Source organism: Pristiophorus japonicus, chromosome 9 (assembly GCF_044704955.1).
Source record: "Pristiophorus japonicus isolate sPriJap1 chromosome 9, sPriJap1.hap1, whole genome shotgun sequence".
Lineage (NCBI taxonomy): Eukaryota > Metazoa > Chordata > Chondrichthyes > Pristiophoridae > Pristiophorus > Pristiophorus japonicus.
The window spans coordinates 218,340,010-218,355,444 of NC_091985.1; the positions used below are offsets into that span (position 1 = coordinate 218,340,010).

The 15,435-nt window shown below is 46.3% G+C and overlaps 1 pseudogene; it reads right to left on the bottom strand.

Moving 5' to 3' along the window:
* Window positions 1-2,658: 2,658 nt before the first annotated feature.
* LOC139273708 (zinc finger protein 721-like) overlaps window positions 2,659-15,435 on the bottom strand; it is a 494,469-nt pseudogene continuing 481,692 nt past the window's right edge.

Here is a 15,435-nt window from a genome sequence, read left to right on the forward strand (position 1 = left end):
TGGGCTTGGTTCGCTCACTTTGCCAGGACTCTGGGCCTTTGCCATTGCCTAATGGTGGGCAGAGCCACAGATGTGTGTGGCCTTCCTGTCCTCCTTTGAGGGCTGCAGAATCTTCTGCCTGCTCTCTAATGGTGTTTTGAACCTGGCTGTTCCAGTTCCCATTCGGGGAACTCGTTGGTTCTGACCTTTCGCTCCCGGACATGGCCGAGGTAGTGACTGGGTCTGGGGGCTGCGCCGTCTCCACCCGAGTGGTGGGCAATGGCGGCTGACTGCGCGTATTGGCGCCATTTCCGTTTCCAGGTCCGTGGCGAATAGTGCCATTCGGGGTGCCTACAGCATGGGATAGACCTGGGGCAGGGTATCAGGATCAGCACCTTTACCCTCCCGAATTCGCTCGTTTGCTACTTTTGGGGACACTCTATTCCCGATATTTTGCAACATTTTGTTCAAAATCTTAATCGGTTCGTTACATTGATTACCATGCATGCAATGTCTCTTTAAGTTCAGTTGGTTGCAGGTCTCCTTTAAGAGAACCCTGCTGTCTTTACCCCAATCAAGTCCTCGTGGTATGGCCATGGCCTTCTTTTTTTTCAGCCATGCTGCACCTCACTGCAGCAGGGATGCCATCTTGCCTCTGTCCTCAAGGTCGACTGCCTTGATCCTTCTCTCCCGCGATTCTGCCACAAAAGCTGGAAGAGTGCCTGTAAATTCGATCTTCCTCCCCAGGAGTCCTGCCACTGGAGCCGGGAAAGTGCTTTTAGATAATTCTGGTCGGATCATTGTCACGCAGTCTTGATGGATGGTCTGTGCCTCAGGCGCTGTGCTGGTCTGTTCTCTGGTGCCTGACCCGAGCGACAGTGAGGTTTTGCTCTGCCTCTGAGCATGGGGGACATCGATTGCCGGAGTGAAGAGGTCTTCCCATTTCCACTGTATCTTCCCCATCCACCTTCTTTTGAGTAGTATTGGACCATCACCTGCAACAATCCACAGAGGTAACTTGTGCACCACGCCATTATGGATTACCTTTACAACCGCACTACCAAGGACTGGGATCAGCTCCTTGGTGTAGGTGCGCAACTTTTCCTGTAATGAAACCAGCTCGGGTCGTTTTTTGTTCCATAACTCTCAAAGGCATCCTGGCTCATCACTGACTGGCTTGCTCCGAAGACTGGAACGCCATTCATCTCGACTTCTATTTTCACTGGAGGACAATTGGTGGTGCAGGTATACACTTCATACACTTCTTCTTGGGGTTGAGCTGCCACTCTGGCCAAATTATCATATGCCCACTGGGTAAGTCGTATTTCTTTTACACATACACTGGAGGTGGCCCTTCGTGATACAGGCTTTGCATACGTACTCAGCAAACCGACACTGGTTAGCCCTATGGTTTCCTCCGCAATGCCAGCATGGTGCTACTCGATTAGCACCCCTTGGCGGACTCTGAGTTCTGCAACCCTGAGGTCTGTGCTCTCTGCCCTGGGCAGAGCCACATTCTACAGTCTTGCCTGTGAAAGGCGCAATTCTGTGTACAGTACTTGTCGGGTTTGAGTCCACAGGATGAATAATTTGCTTGGTGCTGCAGGTCGAGGTCATGAACGCCTGACTGATGCTGATGGCCCTCTGCAGGTCTACTGTGGTGTCGGCCGATAATAGCTTTTGAAGGAGGCCCTCGTGGCCAATTCCCATAACGAAGATGTCTCGCAATGCTTCGTTGAGATGCATGCTAAAATCACATGGTGCCGCAAGTCTCCTGAGGTCTGCAGCATATTTTGCAATCTCCTGGCCCTCAGGTCTGTGGTGAGAGTAGAATCTGTGTATGGCCGTGAGGATGCTCTCTTTTGGTTTTAGTTGGTCACGAATTAGTTCACTCAGCTCATCGTATGTCTTATCCTTGACCTTCGTGGGTGCCAGCAAGTCCCTGACGAGGCGGGAGACCTCGGGCCCACAACTGGTCAGCAGTATAGCCTTGCGCTTCCCCGCCAATGAGTACATCTCCCCTGCCAGGTCGTTTGCCACGAAATAATGCTCGAGCCTTTCCGTGAAGGCATCTCAATCATCACCCTCTGTGAAGTCTCTCAGTGTGCCAAAGATAGCCATAATTGCATGAAAGTCTGTATACTCGTCATCAGTTATTATGTTTGTAATGCACTTATGAATGACTCCACGAGGCAATGTGTTGTACTCAAACTGTAGTGACGTTGGTCCTTTATTCCAAACTGCAGAGTGAGGCAGTTGCATGGTGGCTCTGCTTTTATACAGCCCCTGCCACCAGGGCAGGAAACCCCGGTCTCCACCAGTTGCACCCTCTAGTGGTGCCAGCATAGTATGTACACAGTGTAAACCTTATTGACAGTACATCAGGTAAAGTCTCCAACTTATGCAACTATACAGTGACTACACAGAGAGTATATCTATAGTCTACATATATAACAGGTTTGCCCAGTCTATATGCAGATTAAAGTCCCCCATGATTATTGTATTACCTTTGTTACATGCACCTCTAATTTCCTGATTTATACTGTGCCCTACATTACCACTGTGGTTTGGGGGCCTATAAACAACTCCCACCAATGTTTTCTGCCCCTTGCTGTTTCTTAGCTTCACCCAAACTGATTCTACTTCTTGATTTTATGAGCTAAGATCACTTTCCTCTACTGTCTTTAGCCCATCCTGTATTATCAGGGCTACCCCTCCTCCTTTTCCATTTCTTCTAAAAGTTCCATATCCTGGAATATTTAGTTTCCAACTGTGGTCACTTTGCAACCACGTCTCCATAATGGCATTAGATTAAACCTATTAATTTTTATCAGCGCTATTAATTCATCTATTCTGTTGTGAATGCTTTGTACATTCAGATATAGTGCCTTTAGTTTTGGCTTTTTTCTATTTTTCTCTGATGTCTCCTCAGTCAGTAATGTCTCTCTGTCCATTCCTGACCCACTCTGTTTGTTTTTACCCAAAACTCTGCTCTGCTCTTGAGTCTTGGCATGTCTTTTGTTGCTTTTTCTCGATCTAAACCGTGCTGTACTTTCCTGGATCTCCCTGCCCCACCTTCATTAGTTTAAAGCCCTGTTTACTGCCCTAGTTATTCGATTCGCCAGGACACTGGTTCCTGCCCAGTTCATGTCAAGCCCATCCTAGTGGAACAGCTCCCTCTTTGCCCAGTGCTGGTGCCAGTGCCCATAAAGCAAACCCATGCCTCCCACACCACTCTTTGAGCCACGCATTTACTTTCTAATCTGCTTATCCCTACACCATTTGGCATGTGGCTTAGGTAACAATTCAGAGATTATTACCTTTGAGGTTCAGTGTTTTCATTTAGACCCCAATTCCTCCAATTCTTTGAGCAGAACCTCATTTCTAGTCCTACCTATGTTGTGGGTTCCTACATCGTCCACAAAAACTGGATCCTCCCCTCCAAGTTCTGACTCTGATCTGCCCCAGGGAGAGGGCAGTGTGTGATGTCCCTGTGGGGTTCAGTATGTTCAGTGTCTGATCCTGAGCTGCCCCAGGGAGAGGGCAGTGTGTGATGTCCCTGTGGGATGCAGTATGTTCAATATCTGATCCTGAGCTGCCCCAGGGAGAGGACAGTGTGTGATGTCCCTGTGGGATGCAGTATGTTCAGTGTCTGATCCTGAGCTGCCCCAGGGAGGGGGCAATGTGTGATGTCCCTGTGGGATGCAGTATGTTCAGTGTCCGATCCTGAGCTGCCCCAGGGAGGGGGCAGTGTGTGATGTCCCTGTGGGGAGAGTGAGATCAGTGTCTGACTCTGAGCTGCCCCAGGGAGGGGGCAGTGTGTGATGTTACTGTGGGGGTGCAGTATGTTCAGTGTCTGACGCTGAGCTGCCCTCATTCCTCCTGCTCTCGGGGGCAGTCACGCTCCTCTCAGTCGAGGTTAATTGGAGGGACAGTGTCATCTACTGGACACCGGTGGTATTTCAAGGCACATCATGTCCAGCTCCATCCCAGAGAAATTCAAAACCAACCAGCAGATTCAATTCACTTTATCATCAATTGTTCAACAAAGTTTAGCTCCATTGTTGCAGCTTTCAGTATTTGAAGAAAGCTGTTTAAACAGTTAAACAGGATGCAAACACAATCAGCATTATTTTTATCTGACCCATTTCCCATTGATTAATTGGTCAAATATCCAGAATATTAAACTCCAGCCCAGTTATAGGGGTAATCAGTATTTGCAGAAAGAAACCCCAACTGTCGGAATGGACACGATTCAGTCTAGGATAACAGCAGAATCCAAACACTGCAGTCACTTGTGAACTCGCTGGTGTCTCAGCAGGTTGGATGATTGAGTGAATCCCTTCCCACACACGGAGCAGGTGAATGGCCTCTCTCCAGTGTGAACTTGCTGGTGTCTCAGCAGGCGGGATGACACAGTGAATCCCTTCCCACACTCAGAGCAGGTGAATGGCCTCTCCCCAGTGTGAACTCGCTGGTGTATCAGCAGGTAGGATGACTGAGTGAAGCCCTTCCCACACTCAGAGCAGATGAATGATCTCTTCCCAGTGTGTACTCGCTGGTGTGTCAACAGATTGGATAACTGAGTGAAGCCCTTCCCACACTCAGAGCAGATGAACGGTCTCTCCCCAGTGTGAACTCGCTGGTGTCTCAGCAGGTGGGATAACTGAGTGAATCTCTTCCCACAAATGGAGCAGGTGAACGGCCTCTCCCCGGTGTGAACTCGCTGGTGTACCAGCAAGAAGGATGACCGAATGAATCCCTTCCCACACTCAGGGCAGGTGAATGGTCTCTCCCCAGTGTGAACTCGCTGGTGAACCAGCAGGTCGGATGAGGTAGTGAATCCCTTCCCACACTCAGAGCAGGTGAACGGTCTCTCCCCGGTATGAACTCGCTGGTGTACCAGCAGATCGGATGAGGTAGTGAATCCCTTCCCACACACTGAGCAGGTGAATGGCCTCTCCCCGGTGTGACTGCGCCGATGAACTTCCAGATCAGACAGGCAAATGAATCTCTTCCCACAGTCCCCACATTCCCACGGTTTCTCCGTGGTGCGGGTGTCCTTGTGTCTCTCCAGGTTGGATGATCAGTTGAAGCCTCGTCCACAAACAGATCACGTATACAGTTTCTCCCCGCTGTGAATGGTGCGATGTTTTTTCAGGCTGTGTAACTGGTTAAAGCTCTTTCCACAGTCAGTGCACTGGAACACTCTCACTCGGCTGTGTGTGTCTCGGTGCTTTTCCAATCACACTGATGTTTGAAATCTGTTCCCACAGACAGAACAGACAAACATTTCTCCTTCCACATTCAAAGGCCGATGATATTCAGGTCCTGAGGAATCGAGTGATTCGGTCAGATCTTGATGCGAATATTGGTTTGAGTTTCCCGTCTGCAAATCCTTCCATTCTAATACCGTGGAAAAGGAGTTTACAAAAACCATTACTGCAATTACAGGACAGAAATTCAGAACAGACAATTCTAGATTCTATGAAACATTCTTGCCTCTCTTGTTCCTCCAAAGCTGTAAATTCCTGTCTCATACACTCTCTGTCCTCCCTGTGCTGAAATTCAAACACCTCGCACGTCTGAAGACAGCTTGTCCTCCACTCCCAGTTTTCACCATCTACTTTGTCAGGGTTCTACACTCTCCGGTTCACCGCTTTCTACTTTCCTGAAGGTGCTGACTCTGGCTGGGTTCAGTTCTACACTCACTGGTTCCCCTCTCCCTCCCCTGAAGGTGCTGACTCTGGCTGGGTTCAGTGCTACACTCACTGGTTCCCCTCTCCCTCCCCTGAAGGTGTTGACTCTGGCTGGGTTCAGTTCTACACTCACTGGTTCCCCTCCCTCTCCTCCCCTGAAGGTGCTGACTCTGGCTGGATTCAGTTCTACACTCACTGGTTCCCCTCTCCCTCCCCTGAAGGTACTGACTCTGGCTGGGTTCAGTTCTACACTCATTGGTTCCCCTCTCCCTCCCCTGAAGGTGCTGACTCTGGCTGGGTTCAGTGCTACACTCACTGGTTCCCCTCTCCCTCCCCTGAAGCTGCTGACTCTGGCTGGGTTCACTGGGACCCTGTAGCCCCGCCCACACTTTGCTCCTCTGCAAAGATGGCCACACATGCGCTCGACATCTCGATGAATCTTGGTGGCAGCGCACAACCCTGCAGCTTTCCATTATTATTAAATAAACTGTTATTTATATAGTACCTTTAACGTAGTACAACATCCCAAGGTGCTTCACAACAGTGTTAGAAGACCAGTTAGCCTAACATCTGTCGCACGACATTTGAAAAAGCATAATTCAATCAAGCAGAGTCAGCATGGTTTTTCTCCTGCTATGGCCCCAGTTTCTGATACACTCTTATGTCCTTTCCTGTCACGCTTTGGTTTTTGTTTCCCCCAATGCTACCCTGCTCTATTGCCTTCATCTTGTTCTTTGAGCTTTTAGGTTTCTGCTCACCTGAACCCTCCCCCCCTCCACCCCCGCAACTGATTAGTTAAAGCTCCCTCGGCAACCCTAGTTATTCGATTCACCAGGACCCTAGCCTCAGCAAGTTCCAAGTGGAGTCCGTCCAAAATATAATGTGGGAGAGTGTGAGGTTGTCCACTTTGGCAAAAAAATAAAAAAGCAGATTATTTAAATGGAGAAAAATTGCAAAGTGCTGCAGTACAGAGGGACCTGCGTGTCCTTGTGCATGAAACACAAAAACTTAGTATGCAGGTACAGCAAGTAATCAGGAAGGCAAATGGAACGTTGGTGTTTATTGCAAAGGGGGATGGAGTATAAAAGCAGAGAAGTCCTGCTACAACTGTACTGGGTATTGTTGAGACCACACCTGGAGTACTGCATACAGTTTTGGTCTCCTTATTTAAGGAAGAATATACTTGAATTGGAGGCTGTTCGGAGAAGGTTCACTTGGTTGATTCCAGAGATGAGGAGGTTGACTTATGAAGATAGGTTGAGTAGGTTCGGCATATACTCATTGGAGTTCAGAAGAATGAGAGGCGGTCATATTGAAATATAAAAGATAATGAGTGGGCTCAACAAGGTAGATGCAATGAAGATATTTCCACTCATAGGGGGAAACTAGAACTTTGGGACATAGTCTCAGAATAAGGGGTCGCCCATTTAAAACTGAGATGAGGAGGAATTTATTCTCTCAGGTGGTTGTAAATCTGTGGAATTCTCTGCCCCAGAAACCTGTGGTGGCTGGGTCATTAAATATATTTAAGGCGGAGATAGACAGATATTTGAGCGATAAGGGAATAAAGGGTTATGAGGAGCGGGCAGGGAAGTGGAGGTGAGTCTATGATCAGATCAGACATGTGCTGACTAAATGGCCTACTCCTGCTCCTACTTCTTATGTTTTTATGTTCTCATTACACAGTACCAGATCTAAGCCTGCTCCCTGGTTGGTTCCGCAACGTACTGTTCAAGGAAACTATCCTGGATACACACGATGGATTCTTCCTCAAGGCTACCTTGGCCTATTTGATTTGTTCAATCAATATGAAGATTAAAATTGCCCATGATTATTCCCGTTCCTTTTTTACAAGCCTCCATTATTTCTTGATTTATACTCCATCCAACAGTGTAGCTAGTGTTAGGGGGTCTGTAGACTACCCCCACCAGTGAGTGTAGTATTTATTCTGTATCTGTCAGTCTCTGGTTAGCGAGTGTGGCTTTTCCTTTATACCTGTAAGTTTATAGTATGGAAGAGAGGTTTTCATTCTGTAGCTGTCAATTACTGGTAAGGAGTGTGGGTTTCATTCTGTATCTTTCATTCTCTGGTATGTGAGTGTCAGATTTACACAGTCCCTGTCATTTTCTGATATGTGAGTGTGGGTATTACTCTATCTATCGGGCTTTGGAATGTGAGTGTGAGTATTTGTCTGTAGCTGTAAGGGCCTGGTATGGGAATGTGGATTTCACTATCAGTCAGTCAGTCAATCTCAGGTACTGGAGGTGATTGTGATTCTCTCTCAATCTGTCATTCAATGTGTCTGAGTGTATGAATCATTATGTTTCTCTTAGTCTCTGGTACTGTGTGTGAGTGTGAGATTGATTATGTATCTGTTAGACTGGTGATGTGTGAGAGTGTGGGATTGATTATGTATTTGTTAGACTGGTACTGTTTGAGAGTGTGAGATTGATTATGTATCTGTTAGACTGGTGATGTGTGTGAGTGTGGGATTGATTATGTATCTGTTAGACTGGTGATGTGTGTGAGTGTGGGATTGATTATGTATCTGTTAGACTGGTGATGTGAATGTGGGATTGATTATGTATCTCTTAGACTGATACTGTGTGAGAGTGTGGGATTGATTATGTATCTGTTAGACTGGTGTTGTGAGAGTGTGGGATTGATTATGTAATTGACAATCTCTTGTACTGAGCTATTCTTGCTCTGTGTGACTGTTGGATTTGGTTCCTTCTCCACCTGCTGTAGGCAGATGATAGTTTGCGATTATCGATGACTGTCTCAGAAGGAGGTTTGGTTCAGTTCATTACCTCCGTTTCTCTGCTCTTGTATGTGAGCTGTTGGGTTTGAGAGTCAGTGTACAGACATCAATATGGATTGACACTGTGTCAGTGTCTATCTGTTCATGTGTGTGAGTAAGGGAGTGAAATTGGATCTGCCTTTCAGTGCAATATGATTGGACTTTGAAACAACACATTATTGTACTGCTCCAAGTGACTGTGGGATTCATAATGTAACTCTGGAAATTTGGATTAATGTGGGACTGACAGCTTCTGCTGCTTGTGACAATATGATTGAGATCAGTTCTGTATCTCTGCGCTCTGTGAGTGATAATGTACTTACTGTGTGTGAGAAGGAGCTGCCTGCACTGTTCCTTGTGTTCCGGGTTGAGGAAAGATCACATTTATTCTGGCTTGGTGAAGTATTTTGCTCTGAGAATAATAATAGGAGAACACTATTAGTTATGATATGGACAGGTGATGGAGAGAATATAAAAATAAAGTTATAATTAATGTATTTGTGTATAATAAAGTATCTGGAGAGAGGAATCCGTGATACAAACAGTGACATTGTCTGACCTCACTGCAGTACAGCGACACTCAGATTCACCACACCAGGTGTGTAGGATGGTTCTATAGTAAGTTATCAGCATCCAGACACAACCCAAACCCAGCACTGGTCCATGAATGGGAACACCCGATTGGCACAGTCCAGGTTTATATCTCCCACTCCCATGGGATTACATGTAAAATTCTGAATTGCTCCCTGGAATATAACCACAGGTACCTGGGCTGTACAACAATTATTCTCTGTCTATTGGAACCGAGTTAAGGGCCTGTGTCATTAACAGAAAGTCACAGTGACCGAATCCTGATGTATCTGAGGGGGCGACAATGTATCTCTCGATCACCAGCAACATGATTCTGGAGAATTCAACGCACCAAAACAAAATAACCCATTTTTGAAATATCTCCTATCACATTCCTCTTCTGGTGCCTGCAATAGATGCACTTTGTGAAACTCCTCACATCCTCACTCTCAGGCTGTGTTTCCACTGTTCAATGTCCAAGAACAGACACTGTGAAATTGGAACTGAATCAGGAATATTCATTACTGATTTGGGGAAAGAAAGCAGCAATGATTTGAAAGAGCGAGGTGATTTACTTTCTCTGTTACCTTACACCGTACACACACAGCCCGAGAATGGGCTCCCCCTTCCCCCACTCACTCCATGTTCCAGAACTAGTTCCTGCTCCATTCCACCTCTTACAGACAGCCCCTGACTGCCGCTGAACTTACCCCGACACAAAGCCCATCTGTGGACACAGTGCTAATGCGATGAGCTGCTGTAAGGAGGCTGCTGTTTGCTCCCTTACTCGGGCCCAGGATATCTGCACTCCCTGATGAGTTAAACGATCATCAGCCCAGCACAGAGGAAACGACAGCCACTGACAGAGCTGGGGGAGGGGAGCTCGCATGGGCCCTTCCCGTCGGTTTAAACACTGTGTGGGGAGGGGAGGAGCAGCGTGTATTTAGCGCATGCTCAGACCATCTTTTTGTCACAAATTAAATTAGCAAAAATGGGATTGTTTCACAAGTTGCTTTTATCACTAATTAAATGGACCACATTGAGAACATGTTAGTTATCATCCGAATAACTGAAAAAACGATTGTGTGAGCCTGACACTGGAGTACGAGTGCCTAAACTGTTTTACTCATTCCGTCAGTCTCTGGCATGTGTATTTCCGACAGGAGTGTATGGGTTTTACTTGCATATTATTGTTCAGATACGTGGGTGCAGGTTTCATACTCTACCTGTCAGTTTTTGTGAAGTGAATGTGAGATTTATTCTGTACCTGTCAGTCTTTGCTATGTGAGTTGGGATTTATTTTGTACCTGTCAAGTTTTGATATGTGAGTGTGGGTTTTATTCTGTACCTGTCAGTTTCTGGTACATCAGTGTGTACTTTAAACTAGATTATCAACTTCTGGTATGAGTGTTGGATATTGACCAGTATCTGTCAGTTTTTCGGATCGGAGTATGGATTTTATTCTGTACCTGTCAGATTCCGGTATGGGAGTATGGGGTTTAATCGGCACCTGTCAGTTTCTGATATGTGACTGTATTTTTAATCTGAATCGGTCACTTTCTGGTATCTAAGTGTGGATTGCATTCTGTACCTGTCAGTTTCTGCTATGTGAATATGGGTTTTATTCTGTACTTGTCAGTTACTGCTGTGTGAGTGTCAGAATTAATATGAACCTGTCAGTTTCTGGGATGTGATTGTGTTTTTTTTCTGTACCTGTCAGTTTATGGCAGATGTGTGGGGTGTCAGTTTCTGGTATCCAAGTGTGGATTTTTACCTTTATATGTCAGTTTGTGCAATGTGAATGTGGGATTCATTCTGTATCTCTCATTCTGGGGTAAGTGAGTGTGTGTTTCCTCTGTACCTGTTAGTTTCTGGTATGAGTGTGTGGGTTTTATTCTGTATCTCTCATTCTGGGGTAAGTGAGTGTGGGATTTATTCTGTACCTGTCAGTTTCTGGTATGTGAGTGTGGGTTTTATTCTGTATCTGTCAGTCAGGGGTACAGTGAGTGAGTGGATCTAAGTGGATCTTGATAACGTAGACCATTTCCCATACCTCAGGAGCCTCTCATTAACAAAAGCAGACATTGATGTGGAGATTCAACACCGTCTCCAGTGCGCCAGTGCAGCCTTCGGCCACCTGAGGAAAAGAGTGTTCGAAGACCAAGCCCTCAAACCTACCACCAAGCTCATGGTCTACTGGGCTGTAGTAATACCTGCCCTCCTGTATGGCTCAGAGTCATGGACGATGTACAGAAGACACATCAAGTCGCTGGAGATATATCATCAACGATGTTGCCACAAGATCCTGCAAATCCCCTGGGAGGCTAGATGCACCAACATCAGTGTCCTCGTCCAGGCTAACATCCCCAGCATTGAAGCACTGACCACACTCGATCAGCTTCGCTGGGCAGGCCACATAGTTCACATGCCAGACACGGGACTCCCAAAACAAGTGCTCCATACGGAGCTCCTTCACGGCAAATGAGCCAAAGGTGGGCAGCGGAAACAATACAAGCACACCCTCAAAGCCTCCCTGATAACGTGTGACATCATCACTGACACCTGGGAGTCCCTGGCCAAAGATCACCCTAAGTGGAAAAAGTTCATCGGGAGGGCATAGAGCACTTCAAGTCTCAACGCCGAGAGCGTGAAGAGGTCAAGCGCAGGCAGCAGAAGGAGCGTGCGGCAAACCAGTCCCACCCACCCCTTCCCTCAACGACTGTCTGTCCCACCCGTGACAGTCTGTGGCTCTCGTTTCGACTGTTCAGCCACCAAAGAACTCACTTCAGGAATGGAAGCAAGTCTTCCTCAATTCCGAGGGACTGCCTATGATGATGATGAGTGAGTGAGGGATTCATTCTGTATCTGTCATAAATGCAAGTGTTTGTTGTTGCTGTAGAAATGAAGCTTTTCAGTTACTTACGGTGGTTAACATTTACACAGAAGAAAATGTCAGAAGCAGCCTCGTGGATAACTGTCGGGAAAGTGCTGTTACTGGTGAGATCACGATTTGCTTGATGCAAACTTGGCTAATAACCCTAGAGGCGATGGAAAAGAAAGCAACATTTGGGGACGTTTGAGCGAGATGAGAAAACATAATCAGCGCGAGGAGCCCGATCAGAGAGCTGGCGGGCAAGAAGCATTGAGCTTCTGTTTACTGCCCGATGCTATTTCCAAAACAACGGGGAAGAACAGTCCCTGGATCTGGGAACTTGAGGAGGACTTTCAGCACATGGAACCTGGAAGCAAATCATTCCTTCGAGTCTGTTACATAAGGAACAGGAGGTTATTCAGTCCCTCGAGCCTGTTATATTGGAACAGTAGGAGGCCATTCAGTCCCTCGAGCCTGTTACATGAGGAACAGGAGGAGGCCAATCAGTCCCTCGAGCCTATTACATAAGGAACAGGAGGAGGCCATTCAGACCTTCGAGCCTGTTACATAAGGAACAGGTGGAGGCCATTCAGTCCCTCGACCCTGTTACATAAGGAACAGGGGGAGGCTGTTTAGTCCCTCGAGCCTGTTACAGTGGAACAGGGGGAGGCCATTCAGTCTCTCGAGCCTGTTGCATTAGAACAGTAGGAGGCCATTCAGTCCCTCGAGTCTGTTACATAAGGAACAAGGGGAGGCCATTCAGTCCCTTGAGTCTGTTACATAAGGAACAGGGGGAGGCCATTCAGTCTCTCGAGCCTGTTGCATTAGAACAGTAGGAGGCCATTCAGTCCCTCGAGTCTGTTACATAAGGAACAGGGGGAGGCCATTCAGTCCCTTGAGTCTGTTACATAAGGAACAGGGGGAGACCATTCAGTCCTCGAGCCTGTTACAGTGGAACAGGGGGAGGCCATTCAGTCCCTCGAGCTTGTTACATAATGAACAGGAGGAAGCCATTCAGTCTCTCAAGCCTGTTACATTAGAACAGTAGGAGGCCATTCAGTCCCTCGAGTCTGTTACATAAGGAACAGGGGGAGGCCATTCAGTCCCTCGAGCCTGTAACATAAGGAACAGTGGGAGGCCATTCAGTCCCTCGAGCCTGTTACATAAGGAACAGGAGGAAGCCATTCAGTCCCTCGAGTCTGTTAGGGGAACCAATGGATGTGGTATATTTGGACTTCCAGAAGGCATTTAACAAGGTGCCACAAGATAAAAGTTCAGAGGGTTGGGAGTAATATATTAGCATGGATAGAGGATTGGCTAATGAACAGAAAATAGAGAGTAGGGATAAATGGTTCATTCTCGGGTTGGCAAGCAGTAACCAGTGGGGTGCCATAGGGATCAGTGCTGGGACCCCAACTATTTACAATCTATATTGACGACTTGGAAGAAAGGACCAAGTGTAACGTAGCCAAGTTTGCTGATGATACAAAGATGGGAGAAAAAGCAATGTGTGAGGAGGACACAAAAAATCTGCAAAAGGACATAGACAGGCTAAGTGAGTGGGCAAAAATTTGGCAGATGGAGTATAATGTTGGAAAGTGTGAGGTCATGCACTTTGGCAGAAAAAAATCAAAGAGCAAATTATTATTTAAATGGAGAAAGATTGCAAAGTGCCGCAGTACAGCGAGACCTGGGGATACTTGTGCATTAAACACAAAAGGTTATTATCCAGGTAGAGCAAGTGATCAGGAAGGCCAGTGGAATCTTGGCCTTTATTGCAAAGGGGATGGAGTATAAAAGCAGGGAAGTCTTGCTGCAGTTGTACAGGGTATTGGTGAGGCCACACCTGGAATACTGCGTGCAGTTTTGGTTTCCATATTTACGAAAGGATATATTTGATTTGGAGGCAGAAGGAGAAGCTTCACAAGGTTGATTTCGGAGATGAGGGGGTTGACTTATGAGGGATGGTTGAGTAAGTTGGGCCTCTGCTCATTGGAATTCAGAAGAATGAGAGCTGATCTTATCGAAACATATAAGATTATGAGGGGGCTTGACAAGGTGGATGCAGAGAGGATGTTTCCACTGACAGGGGAGACTAGAACTAGGGGGCATGATCTTAGAATAAGGGTCCCCCCATTTAAAACTGAGATGAGGAGAAATTTCTTCTCTCGGAGGGTTGTGGATCTGTAGAATTCGCTGCCTCAGAGAGCTGTGGAAGCTGGGACATTGAAGAAACTTAAAACAGAATTAGAGAGTTTCTTAAATGATAAGGGAATAAGGGGTTATGGAGAGCGGGCAGGGAAGTGAACCGGAGTCCATGATCGGATCAGCCATGATCGTATTAAATGGCGGAGCAGGCTCGAGGGGCTGTATGGCCTACTCCTGCTCCTATTTCTTATGTTCATATGTTCTTATTTACCTCCAGTGTGGGATGATTGGTGCAAGTGATGGTAGAAATGAAAATGTACCTATACCTGATGTGAGGTTAATAAATCTGTAATTCTCTGACTTATTATGTCCTTTGTTTAGAAAGGAATGAAACACTTGCTACTCTCCAGAGTATTTTCTCTATTTCTGTCTCCAGTTTTCTTTTCTTGACTGCTAACTTCACTGTTTCCTCCCCAACTACTTCCAACATTTTTGGGAATGGTCTAGTGCAGTAATAACTGAGACTGGGCTCGGCATAAAATAAGAAGAAACCAGTCTTGGTGTAATAATAAAAGAAACAATATTTTGTGCAATAATAAAAGAAAGAGATGAAACACTAACAAAAGCCGGGTCTGCTTTAGCAATACCAGAAACCTACTCTATTGAATACAACTGAAACAAGATCTATAATTGTTATGTATGTAAACTTTATAATTGTGTAAGACTTGCCACCAGAGGGTGCACCTGTCGGAGACCCAAGGATTACCTGCACACCTCATGTATAAAAGGTTGTCTGCCATGCTGCTTTGGCACTCTGGAGTTTTATTAGAGACTAAGGTCACACCAGTTTGAGCTTACAGTATACTGTCTTGTGGAATTATTCTGAACATAACAATAGTTATAATAATAGAGGCATGTACTAGAACTGGAATAACAGGGGCAGGTTATTTTACAATCAAAGCAGAAGCCGTGTCTAGTGTAAAGGCTTAGCTCTGTTAAGCCTGTGTGGTAGCTGATGTGCAATGGTCACCACACATTAAAAAAATCCATGCACAGGCATCTCCCACCCTTCAATTGGAGTTCAGGACTGGAATATCGGGTCCTTCATTCAAACATCTGTGAACTCTTGTGGAAGCAAGTCACCCTCGTTCGAGGGACCGCCTATGATGAATAACAGGCAGACTCGAGTATTATACTGAACACAATGCTGGATCTAGTGTGATGGTCACACAGGCAGTATCTAGTGCAACAGAACAAAGATTGGGTTTCATCTAATAGTGCGTGCAAATCAGGGCCTATTGTTATAACTGCAAATGCTTTACCCAATGTCTAATAACAGAGTGAAGGCCCACTGCAGTATGAATGGG